The sequence below is a fragment of the Callorhinus ursinus genome, unplaced genomic scaffold (assembly GCF_003265705.2).
Source record: "Callorhinus ursinus isolate GAN/ISIS: 27379988/994484 unplaced genomic scaffold, GSC_fseal_2.0 scaffold2, whole genome shotgun sequence".
NCBI lineage: Eukaryota > Metazoa > Chordata > Mammalia > Carnivora > Otariidae > Callorhinus > Callorhinus ursinus.
Genome location: NW_027397064.1, coordinates 92,401,286 through 92,414,511, shown reverse-complemented (window position 1 = coordinate 92,414,511; position 13,226 = coordinate 92,401,286). Strand labels below are relative to the sequence as shown.

Below are 13,226 nucleotides of genomic sequence, written 5' to 3'. Positions count from 1 at the left end.
TTTTTTTTTTTTTTTTTTTTTTTTTTTACATGAGAGGTTTAACTCAGGAAAATGCTGGCTGCCTTGTAGTGATTAACCCCTACGAAGGCCACTCAGCTGCCATGCAGTCTTTCTGGAGCTGCATTCCTGTTTCCCCGGCATTCCTGCCAGGGGAAACGTGGAAACCAGCACTGGAGATGAACAGAAGGGTCGTTTAATGAAGTGTTCGGGCTCTCTAGGTGGAGAATATAAAGTTCGGGGGTAACATCTTAAATAAAGAGGAAAGAAAAAAAAAATCCAGTTAGAAGTGCAACCGTTGAACGATGGGAGAGCCGAGATGGCAGAACTTCCCCCATGCCACCCAGGAGCCAAAAACAGGTGCCACCTAGCTCACTCCAGACGTGCTTTTAATCTGTATCATTCCAATTTGCAAGAAATGAAGGAAGGAGAAGGGGAGGGAGGGAGGGAGGGAAAGAGGGAGCGAAAGGGGGAAATGCTGGACATTCAGGCAGCCTCAGGCTTGTCTGTTTCATTTTTTTAGTGGGGAGGTAAGCGGTAAACGGAAAGGGAGAGGGAGAATCTTAAGCAGGCTCCATGCCCATCGCGGGATTTGATCTCATGACCCTGCGATCATGACCTGAGCCAAGATCCAGAGTCAGATGTTTAACCACCTGAATGAGCCACCCAGGCGCCCCAAGCTTGTCTATTTCATCACCAGGTTTCTTTTTGTCCATTATATGTGGACTTTCATGTTACTGCAATTTTTAATGAGTGTGATGCTGCCTGACTTCTGCAGAAGTGGTAATTACATCCCATAACTTATTAAATAAGAAATCCCATTTCAAAAAAGAAAAAGTCATCACCACTAAAAATAAAAATGGAAGCTTGCTATTTATATGCTGCCTGCCACAGTGCCCTCTCACACACACAGCAGGATAAAAACAGAGACATATGTGACACCAAAAGTTACTCTCCTGTTCCCTGAGAGCCCGGGATGCAGCAGAACTGTAAAACCAGGAGGCGCACCCGCTGGCAGAAATCTTGCTTGCGGAGTTGTTTAGTTTAGATTCATTTCCATCTACTAGTTAAGATGATCAGCAAGTAAATACCATTTCATCGGGCATGCACGTGTGCCAATTTCAGAAGAAAGCATGCTGGCAAATCCTCTGAATCCCACGGAATCTGCAGAACATCGAACTCCACAGGGCAACATGGAGCATGGAGTCAAGGTTGCTTGCTTGTGCGCACTCTCCTGCCCTTGTTCTCTCTCTCAGCAGAATGACAAGGAGAAGTTTGGCCAAGCAGCAAGGTCATGAGTTTCACTGAACAACAACAAAAGATGAAAAATGTATTTCCAGGCAGCTTGATGCAAGCTCTGAATTATAGTATGTACAAGTGGATGATCGATTACATACAGAGCATAACCTCTTTGAACTGACCTCCCCTTGTGCCCTTGCCAGAGGAGCGGACATTAGTCCCTCCATAGGGGCTGCCCTCTCTGGATGCTGGCTCAGTTCTACTTCACAAGCTTTCAGCCAAGAAATCGTGTTGTCTGTTCTCAAACCTGCTTCTGCCATTTGGATGTGTCAGTACAATTACTTAATCCTCAATATTTACAGTAATAATGATAGCTAACACATACTATGTTCCATTGTTCTAAAGACTTTATTTGTATTGATGGTTATAAATCTCACAGCAATCCTATGAGGTATGTCTGATCATTGGGCCTATTTGACCAATAAAAAAATTGAGGCCACGGCCTGGGTTTAAGTTACAAGTAGCAAAGCTCAGATAGTCTGGCTCTACAGCCCATGCTTTTAACTACTACCCCTTGCTGCCCAAATATGAGGTAAATTGATACTCTTGAAGGCAAAAAGAAATAGTTTTTAGAAATTAGACTAAATGCTTTAAAAAGACTCACTGCAGGGCGCCTGGGTGGCTCAGTCGTTAAGCGTCTGCCTTGGGCTCAGTTGATGGTCCCAGGGTCCTGGGATCGAGGCCTGCATCAGGCTCCCTGCTCTGAGGGAAGCCTGCTTCTCCCTCTCCCACTCCCCCCGCTGTGTTCCCTCTCTCACTGTGTCTCTGTCAAATAAACACATAAAATCTTAAAAAAATAAATAAAAGAGGGGCGCCTGGGTGGCTCAGATGGTTAAGCGTCTGCCTTCGGCTCAGGTCATGATCCCAGGGTCCTGGGATCGAGTCCCACATCGGGCTCCCTGCTCCGCGGGGAGCCTGCTTCTCCCTCTGCCTCTCTCTCTCTCTGTCTCTCATGAATAAATAAATAAAATCTTTAAAAAAATATACTTAAAAAAATAAATAAATAAAAAATAAAAGAGACTCACTGAAACTATTTTGTTGAAAAATAGTTGACGTCACACCAGGTGTGGGCAAAATAATTGTAAAAGATTGGGAGGAAAAAAAAAAAAATCACCAAAAATGTATAATTCTGGGCTCAGATGACCTGGCAACTATGAGCTCACTCTGCTTAAATTGCAAGCAAATGGAAATCAGAAGCAGCACATTCTAGATAAGGTTTCCAATCAGTTGAATTCAGAAATCCTAGCACCGAATCCGTATTCAAAGAAAGGGTCTACATGTTTTAGATGTAGACATGAAAACTTCATATATATAAAGTAAAAATAGAACATTAAAGCTACCTATGTTCCCAGGCTTACCCTACTTCATTTCTAAACCAAACACCTACGCCTCATCACATCTGGTAGAGGCTTCCACTGCGTGGAGGTATGTTGACACATACACACCCCCACACACGTCCAGAGTTATCAAGTACCTCAAAACAGAAAATGCTGCCTAACGAGTCTAGTTTTGCCCCAATTGGAAACCAAGCTCCCTGACAGCAGGGTTTGCCTGCTTTGTTAGCTTCTATATACCCTAAAAAAACACCAGCCACATAAAAGGCAATCAATTGATATTTGCTGAATGAATGACAGCATAACTGAATGAATGAGAATGATGGGCAACTATAATATTCGCTAGGTGAAAGGAGATCTAGAGAAGCAAAATCATCCAAGCAGTTGGAAAGGTCCCTCACAGGTAATGAAGATGAACGTCGTTTTTATGTGACTTCATTGTTAAGTGGTGTAATTCTTCACTTGTCCCTGATGCAACAGAGTAATAAGCAGATAATGGCAAAAAAATATAATGTATACAGAGGACTCAAAGTGCTAGGTAGTGGAAGGAAGGAAAGAAAGAATAAATAATGCGTGAGGGCCTACTAAGTGCCAGATGCCTCCAAATATATCTTCCCTTTAAACACAAAAGTCTGTAAAGCAGGTCTTATCCCCTTTCAGAGTCTCATCTACTTACCTAATAAGTCCCTCACTCCTTTGGGACTTGGCTTATCAGTCACACAGTAAATTGTGTGCTACAAGCAACAGAAGAACGCAATGAACACAGTCACTCACCAGTGACCCCTTGAGAAATGACTAGGCGAGAGAGCATCAAGAAGTAACTGCTGAATAATTAAAATAAATGAGATATACTAAGAAACTACACTCATCTAAACTACTTCTTTGGAAGGTTTTTCCAAGAAGCATTAGCCAGGGGCTCAAGAGACCTGAATGTGACATTAACAGCTCACCAACCATGTAGTTTTCAGGCAAGCACAGCCTCTCAGGGCCCCCTTTCTCTCATCCATGAAAGGGACTACATTTGCTCCAAAAACTTGAAGACAATTTTAGACCTAAGTCCACCATATTCTCACCCCAGGCTAGTCATAACCAGGGCTGCATTAGGATTTTTGTGGGCTGTGGGCACTTTTGCCCCTTTGTCCAGCAATTAAATATTAATTACGCACTGTATTTTACAACTTGATAGATGAGTGCTATAATATTGTAAAACATTTTCTTTGACCTAAATTAAAACATTTTCTACCGATTTTAAGAGAAATTAAAATACTTTTCACAGTCACAGTAAGAAAGCCTCATAGACCCTAGATAATGCCTGTGGAGACTACAGGATGAGAAACCTATCCCACGGGAACATGGAAACCAGCCCTTCCCCCCCTTCTCAAATCAGACTTCATACAAGAGCTGTGTTCCTGCAACACATGGTCACAGGCTCCGAGTAGCACCACAGGGATACCCTCCTGGCTGCGCATGCAACAGGGACTGGAGAAGGCCCAGACTGGAGCCCTGGAAGCAGGCCAGTGAAGCAGAAAACAACCCCACAGTGTCGTAGTAACTCAATGATGAGCATGCCAAGGCAACTAACTGCAAAGACAACTCTGCTGACTTGACCACCAACCATATCCTTCCTATCCTCCTACCTTCTCAACTGGCTTCAAGATTTCCTGGTCTAAGTGCTTCAGAGTCAATTCACTCAACAAATACTATAGTGTCTATGCCAGACACTGTTCAAGACACTTGATCGACTGATCAGGAAATAAAAACAATGATCCCTGCCCTGGGGCTCATATTCTCCTGGGACAACAGCTGATAAATAAGCATAATGAATAAGTATATTATATGCCCAAAAGTAGTAAGAGATATGAAGAAAAGTGTAGGGCAAAGGAAGGAGGCTCAGCAACTCTTAGTGGGGTTGGGTGTTGAATGGAGGGGACAAAGCCATCTTCATAAGAAGGTGAGGTTTCAGCAAAGACATCAGTGCAGTGAGATAAACACCTGGGGGAAAAGCATTCTAGAAAGAGGGGGCAGCTTGAGCAAAGGCTTGGTGATAGAAATGCATCTCTTTGCCGACTTCCTAACTTGTTCCTAAAGGAGACAATTAAAATCTGTTACCAGAAGCTAAAAGCAATCTCTACTTTAGATGGAGCTAGGGAGTAGTTAAGATCTAATTTGAGTGAGTAGAGTCTGAAATACCCACTAAGAAATTAGACATGTAGACCCTGTAACGAGAAAGGGGGGTGGGGGGGGTGGCTGTAGGTATGCCTTGGATAGTTTGGCAGAAAAGAGTTATATGCTCACCAATTCCATTTTCTAGTCTTGGCTTTCCTATGCAATGAGGTTGAGATCATGTGACAAGTTCTGGTCAACAGGGTGCGAGTGGAAGTTATTTACACTGCTTCCAGACCTGGCCATACACCCCCTGCATGCTGGTCCATGCTCTGTCCCCTCCACAGCAACTGCAGTGAGCTCATTTTTAAGATGGCAGCATCCTAAGATAAAAGGCTCTCACATTCCCAAGTCACTGCGTGGAGGACTGCTGCCTAGAAGGGCTGCCTACATAGGATATGGTATGAGTGAGGAACTATGAGTTAATTGTGTAAAACCCCTGAGATTTCCAGGGTTGTTGTTAAGGCAGCTAGCTTGAATTGTCCTGACTAATGCAATAGACATCTCTACAGAGCAGATGCCTAAAGTGGAAAGGACCAACATCACTGAGGGGTCCTGCCTCTTTTGAAACGGCCTTGAAAAGCGTGAACGGAGATCTCCTTATTTCCACGGATAAAGGACACTAATTAAACCTTTATCTTATTCAATGTTTAAGTTATTTCATCTTTTCCTGCTTGAAACTGTTTTCCCTAGGCTTCTAGAACCCAGTCCTTCCTGGTTTCCTGCTGGTCTCACTGGCTATTCCAGTTGTTCTTCTGCCTATCCCCGGGATGGGGTGTTCCACCTCACATAACATACCTTCTCCCTGGGGATACCATTTGCTCTCAAAGCTCTAACTGTCCTTGTACAATCAAGAGTTTCCCACCTGTATCTGTAGTCCTCACCCATCTCCTGAGCTATAATCCCTCCTGGACACATCTGTCTGACAGGCTGTGACAGTTAATTCTATGTATCACCTTTATTAGGTCACAGAGTGACCACATATTTGACTAACAGTATTTCTGGGTGTGCCTGTGAGGGCATTTCAGGATGAAATTAGCAGTTTGAATCAGTAGACTGAGTAAAGCAGATTATTATCCCCAATGTGGGTGGGCATCACCCAATGCACTGAGGGCTTGAGTAGAACAAAAAGGCAGAGAAAGGGAGAATTTGTATGTCTGACTACAGAAAGAGGCTGGACCATTGGTCTTCTCCGGCTCTTAGACTGAGACTTCAATCATTGACTCCTCTGGTTCTCAGGCCTTCAGACTCAGACCAAACTGTATCACCAGGTTTCCTGGGCCTCAAGCTTGCAGACAGCAGATCGTGGAATGTCCCAGTCTTCATAACCATCAGAACCAATTCCTGAAAATAAATCTTGTGTGTGTGTGTGTGTGTGTGTGTATATATATATATATACATACATAGGCACACATGTGTATATCCTATTGGTTCTGTTTCTTTGGAGAACCCTAATAGATGGTGTATGGGCACCATAAACTTTAAACTGTATTCCAGTATAGATTTATCTTTCCATCTTGGATCAGCAATACCAATACCCTTGTATTGTACTGACTTACAAACTCAGAGGCACTCTTAACTCTTAATTTTCTTTTTTCAGTCCGATATCCAACAATAAATCATTGCCCCCTTATCTCTTTCTGCTGGAATGGATCACCCAGAATATCTCCCTCAAGAAGCATGGGCAGATTTACTCTGGAAAACAGTATGGAGGTTCCTCAAAAAGTTGAAAATAGAGCTACCGTACAACCCAGCAATTGCACGACTGGGTATTTACGCCAAAGATACAAATGTAGTGATCCGAAGGGGGTACATGTACCCCAATGTTTATAGCAGCAATGTCCACAATAGCTGAACTATGAAAAGAGCCAAGATGTCCATCAACAGATGAATGGATAAAGAAGATGTGGTACACACACACACACACACACACACACACACACACACACGGGAATATTATGCAGCCATCAAAAAAATGAAATCTTGCCATTTGCCATGACATGGATGGAACAGGAGGGTATTATGCTAAGCGAAATAAGTCAATGAGAGAAAGACATGTATCATATGATCTCACTGATATGAGGAATTCTTAATCTCAGGAAACTAACTGAGGGTTGCTGGAGTGGTGGGGGGTGGGAGGGATGGAGTGGCTGGGTGACAGACACTGGGGAGGGTATATGCTACGGTGAGCACTGTGAATTGTGTAAGACTGATGAATCACAGACCTGTACTTCTGAAACAAATAATACATTATAAGTTTAAAAAAAAAAAGAAGAAGATGATAGTAGGAAGGGAAAAATGAAGGAGGGGAAATCGGAGGGGGAGAGAAGCCATGAGAGACTATGGACTCTGAGAAACAGGCTGAGGGTGTTAGAAGGGAGGGGGGGTGGGGGGATGGGTTAGCCTGGTGATGGGTATTAAAGAGGGCACGTACTGCATGGCGCACTGGGTGTTATACGCAAACAATGAATCATGGAACATTACATCAAAAACTAATGGTGTAATGTATGGTGATTAATATAATAAAATAAAATTTAAAAAAAGCATGGGCAGATTTTACCATTTATTTATTTTTAAAGATTTCATTTATTTATTTGAGAGAGAGAGAGAGAGCACAAGTGTGGGGGGCGGGAGGAGGAGAGAGAGAAGAAGAAGCAGGCTCCCCACTGAGCAGGGAGCCCAATGTGGGGCTTGATCCCAGGACCCCAGGATCATGACCTGAGCTGAAGGCAGACGCTTAACGACTGAGCCACCCAGGAGCCCCAGATTTTACCTTTTAACAAGACTTTTTCCTTTTGGTTACTAGACTCTCCCTTAAATTAGTTCAAGTTCAAAGTCTCTAAATGTTATTTTAAAAGATGGTGGAATTTCATTTTACTACAATATTGTAGATCTGGCCCTAAAGGCCACATGTGAACTGAAGAGCATGAAAGATTTTAGTGAAGTCATCTAAGATGGTAAGTGAACGTAACCTATGAACTCCTGAACGCCCTAGTTAAAGAAGCCCATAAAAGAAGGGGTTTTCTGGCCCTCTGCCCAGGGTCAGGTGAGATGACTACTATGATACCTTCTGGAAACCACTAGAATTGCTATCCCTACCCTGACAAAAGGAAGCCACACAATGCTCCTCAGGATTCCAGGTCAGTGGGACCACCATGCATGCACATGTCCATGATCTCAGCACATGCTAGGTCCTACCTGGCAGATGACAGCTGTAACTTTTTAAAATTTTTATTTAAATTCTAGTTAGTTAACATGCAATGCCATATTGGTTTCAGGAATAGAATTCAATGATTCATCACTTACATACAACACCTAGTGACAACTGTAACTCTTAACACTCCTTGGGCTAAAGACTCTCCCCTTCTTCCTCAGGGACCATCAGTCACCCACAGGGCTTATGAAAACAGAATGCTGGTCCCTACCACAGTTTCTGATCCACCCCAAAAGGGTGGGGTGGAGGCCCAAGAACATACATTTCAAATGAATTCCCAGGTGATGTTAATGCTCCTGATCTGAGAACCACATTTTGAGAACATCTGCTTTAATTTTTCTGCCCAAAGAGGGTATTTGCATCCAAAAGTTCACACATATGTTGACAGCATCACATTTAAAAGACCTCCAGGATGCATGCAAGATTTGAGTCGCAACCCTGAATGCCCACCAGTCACCTGGGGAGTTTTACAAAAGAGACTCATCCCTGGGTTTCCCCCAAAAATTCTGATGCAGTCTGTCTGGGGGAGGGGCCCAGGAATATTTTTTTAAGCTCCCCTGCTAAATGTAATGAACAGCTATGGTTGAGAACCATAGCCTTAGGGGATCCGTCGGAGGAATGTAAAGATTATGAAGAATCCTTAAATTCAAAGAGATTCTTTACCAAGACTATAATTTTTACTCTCAAACAGTCTTTTGAAACAGGCTGGATAATAGTGCTTGTATAACAGGATCCGTGCACAGAGCTGACAAATTAGATGTAAATAATCAAATGCTTTTGACACAAGCATTTTGAAAAATCAAACAACAATAAAATTTAAAGGGCTGTTACCCCAAATATATACCTGTGGCCAAAAGTCAGTTAGTATTTATCTCCATTAAAAAACAAACCAACCAACTTATGATGTCTACCCAACAGAATCCAGGCTATCCCAGAATGGCAAGATTCAGGATCACTGACCCATCCTTGGGCCTCACCTAATTTTCCCACACACTCATTCAACATTTATTGAAAATCTAGTGGTTCCCCTGGCACAGTGCTAGCGATGCAAAAATTAATAACAAAGAGAAATATACTCCCTGCCCACAGGGATTCACAGGCCAGAGGGAAGAGGCAAGTATCTAAACAAACAAAAAAGTACAATGAAGGGTTAAAGGCACTGTGACAGCTATTTTTACGGAGTACAGTGAAGCCAGAGAGGTAAATGCATTGTACTTAACTAGGAGAGCAGGGATTGGTAAGTATGATTCCGCAGAGGTATAGACAATTGACTGAATCTTGAAATATTGAGAGTTGTTTACAGGGGGTGGAGTAGGGACAATAAAAAGAAAGGGCATTTCAGAGAGTGAAAAGCCAAAGATTAAAAACAAGCCAAAAATAATATACATTGCATTATTTTCCTGAAAATAATGCTGGACTCAACCCATTTAACACATTTTTTTTTCTGTAATCTTAAGGAGACCTGGCACAGTGGACTCTTCGCACTTCCAATTTACACCAAGACTTTCCAGACAGAGAGAGGCTGACCCACCTGCAGCAGACATCTCATCTGACTCCAAGAGCACAATATCATGTTGGAGGAAACAGGTGTAAACAACAGGCACTTGGAGAAAAGTAATCCAAACAATAGCCATAATGGTAAGTTCATAAATGAACCCAGAAGTTTGTCCACAAACACTGGCACATCTGGTAAACAAGCTAAAAAATAAAAAAATATTGAAGAGTGTCCCAGGAAAAATATTTTTAAAACAGCACAGAAAATATACCCAATCCTTCTATCACTTAAGGCACAATGTAGCTCAAGGAACAGTACAAAATAATCATTGACATCAACCAAAACCAAGTGCTAGTTTTAGCATCACTCCATCACTTGTAACCTACAACTGCTTCATATCCAAGATTCAAGTTCCTTATCTGAAAAATGGAGATATACCACCTTCTTCATAGAGTTTTCAAAATGAATAAACGATGAAATGTATTTCAAGGGGTTTTGCATAATGCCCAGGAACTAGTTAGAAATGCTGATGGTAATAAGTATGTTAAAATAATAAGTTGATAATAAGTAAACATTGTGTATGTTTCTCAAAACCCCTCAGGAAATATGCAATACGGAAAAGTTCTAGAAGATGATGCACTGCCTTGCACTAAATAAAATCTCCCATACTAGACCAGTGAAAACCTGATAATTCATGAAGAGATAATAAGACAATTAATAGGGAAAGACATGAGTTTTAATAAGTTCAAGGATAAATTATCCCTACAAAACACCCATGAGAAATACAGCTGTTTTTAATAGCTTTATTGAGATATTATTCATATAACATATAATTCACTTATTTTAAGAGTACATTTCAGTGGTTTTTACATTAAAAAAATTTTTACAATGATTACCACAATCAATTTTAGAAGATTTTCATCACCCTAAAAAGAAACCCTATACCCATTAACAGTCCCTCCCCATTCTCCCCAAGCCCACCATCCTAATCTACAAATCTATTTTCTGTACCTATTTCATTTCATATAAATGAGGTCATACAATTTGTGGTCTTTCACTTAGCATGATGTTTTCAAGTTTCATCCATGGTGTTGCCTGCACCAGTGCTCCATTCCTTTTTACTACCAAATAATATTCCATTATATAGATACAGCACATTTTATTCATCCATTCGATGGATGATCAACATTTGGGTCATTTCTACTTTTTAGCTTTTATGAATATGCTACTAAGGTCATTCAAGTTTTCGTGTGGATGTATGTTTTCATTTCTCTTGGGTATACACCTAGAAGTGTAATTGCTGGATCATAAGGCAACTGCTAAACTCTTTTACAAAGCAGTTGCACCATTATACGTTCCTACTAGCGGGTTCCCATTTCTCCACATCTTTATCAATATTTATTATTGTCTGTCTTATTGGTTATAGACATCTTGGTGGAAGTGAAGCATTATCTCATTGTAGTTTTGATTTCTATTTCCCTAATAACTAATGAACATCTTTTCATGTGTCTGTTGACTACTTATATGTCTATTCACGTTCTTTGCCATTTTTAAATGATTGGTTTTTAACTGTTGACTTGTAAGAACTCTTTATGTATCCTGAGTACTGTTGCCTTATCAGACATAAGACTTGCAAATATTTTCTCCCATTATGTAGGTTTTCTTTTCCCTTTCTTGGTGGTATTATTTGTAGCACAAAGTTTTAATTTTGATAAAGTTCAATTTATCTATTTTCAATTTTGTCCCTTGTGCTTCTGTAGTCATACCTATGAAGGCTTTCCCTAACCCATGATCACAAAGACTTTATTTTTTTAAGAGTTTTATAGTTTTCTTACATTAAAGTCTATGATCCATTTTGAGGTAATTTTCATATATGGTATGAGAAAGAGGGTCCAGCATCAATCCACCATTTCTCAGGTAGATATCCAGTTGTTCCAAAACCATTTGTCGGAAAGTCTATTCTTTCCCCTGTTGAACTGTCTTCACACCCTTGCAAAAAAAAAATCAATTGACTGTAAATATAATGGTCTATTTCTCAATTCTGTTCCATTCAATTCTGCATCTACCCTTATGCCAGTATCACACTGTCTTGACTGCTGTAGTTTTATAATAAGTTTTGAAATTAAGAGTTAGTCCGCTGACTTACTTCAAGATTGTTTTGTCAATTTCATGTCCCTTACATTTCCTTTTTTTTTTTTTAAGGTATTTATTTATTTATTTATTTGAGAGAGAGCAGAGCATGAGAGAACACAACTGGCGTAGGGGGGCGGAGGGGTAGTGGGAGAGGGAGCAGCAGATTCCCCACTGAGCAGGAAGCCCAATGCAGGGCTCGATCCCAGGACCCTGGGATAATGACCTGAGTTGAAAGCAGACGCTTAACTGACTGAGCCACCCAGGCACCCCATGCCTTGCATTTCCATATGAAATTCATGATTAGCTTGTCAATTTCTGCAAATTTCAATAGGGATTGCACTTAATCTGTAGATTTGGGGAGTAATGCGATCTTAACAGTATTAAGTTTTCTGATTCATGAACATGGGATGTATTTCCATTTATTTGTGTCTTCTTTATTTTCTTTCATCAATGGCTTGTAGTTTTAAGATTCAAGTTGTGTACTTCTTTTGTTAATTTTTTTCCTAAGTATTTTATTCTTTTTGATGTTATTATGAGAGGAATTGTTTTCTTAACTTCATTTTCAAACTTCTCATTGCTACTACATAAAAATATCTTGATTCTGTATATTTATCTTGTTTGTATCCTGTAAATTTGCTAAACTCACTTATTCTAATACCTTTTTTCCCCCATTTTTTGCCTGTTTCTCTTTTTTTTATTAACATATAATGTATTGTTTCAGGGGTACAGGTCTGTGATTCATCAGTCTTATACAATTCACAGTGCTCACCATAGCACATTCCCTCCCCAATGTCCATCACCCAGCCACCCCATCCCTCCCACCCCCCTCCACTCCAGCAACCCTCATTTTATTTCCTGAGATTAAGAGTCTCTTACTGTTTACCTCCCTCTCTGGTTTCATCTTGTTTCATTTTTCCCTCCACTTCTCTATGATCTTCTGTCTTGTTTCTCAAATTCCTCCTATCAGTGAGATCGTATAATGGTCTTTCTCTGATTGACTTATTCTGCTTAGCGTAATACCCTCTAGTTCCATCCATGTGTTCTAATACCTTAGTGGATTCTTAGTATTTTCTATATACAAGACAATGTCACCTGCAAATAGAGGTAGTTATATTTCTTCCTTTCCTATCTCGATATATGTTTATTTTATTAATTTTTGCCTACTCATTCTGACTAGAACTTCCAGCACAATATTGAATGGAGATGGTGAGAGTAGATAACCTGATCTTGGGGGGAAGACATTCAATGTTTCACCATTGTGTATGATGTTAGCTGCATGATTTTCATAGACATTCATCAGACTGAGAAAGTTCCCTTCTATTCCTAGTTGGTGGAGTGTTTTGATCAAGAAAGGGTGGATTTTGTGAAATGCTTGTTCTATGTCAATCCAGATTCTGTTTTTTTTCATATTCTATTAATATGAGATATTGCATTAATTGATTTCCAGATGTTAAACTAATCTTGCATTCCTGGCTACTGCATAAAACGCTTTTACAACTTGATGGATTCAGCTTGCTGGTATACAGCCTACATTTTTTTTAATAATTTTTTATTGTTATGTTAATCACCATACATTACATCATTAGTTTTT

At 40.5% G+C, this 13,226-nt stretch overlaps 1 protein-coding gene and 1 long non-coding RNA gene across 3 annotated transcripts in view; both read right to left on the bottom strand.

Annotated features, from left to right (window-relative positions):
- The window catches only part of TMEM163 (transmembrane protein 163), a 215,342-nt gene that overhangs the window by 114,075 nt on the left and 88,041 nt on the right, over positions 1-13,226 (bottom strand). The gene's annotated exons all lie outside the window — the stretch shown is intronic.
- LOC141371156 (uncharacterized) lies at positions 947-5,696 on the bottom strand. Its single transcript, XR_012375886.1, has 3 exons — positions 5,592-5,696; positions 5,019-5,180; positions 947-1,301 (listed from the first exon to the last, which is right to left on the bottom strand). It is a non-coding gene; the product is annotated as an uncharacterized lncRNA (long non-coding RNA).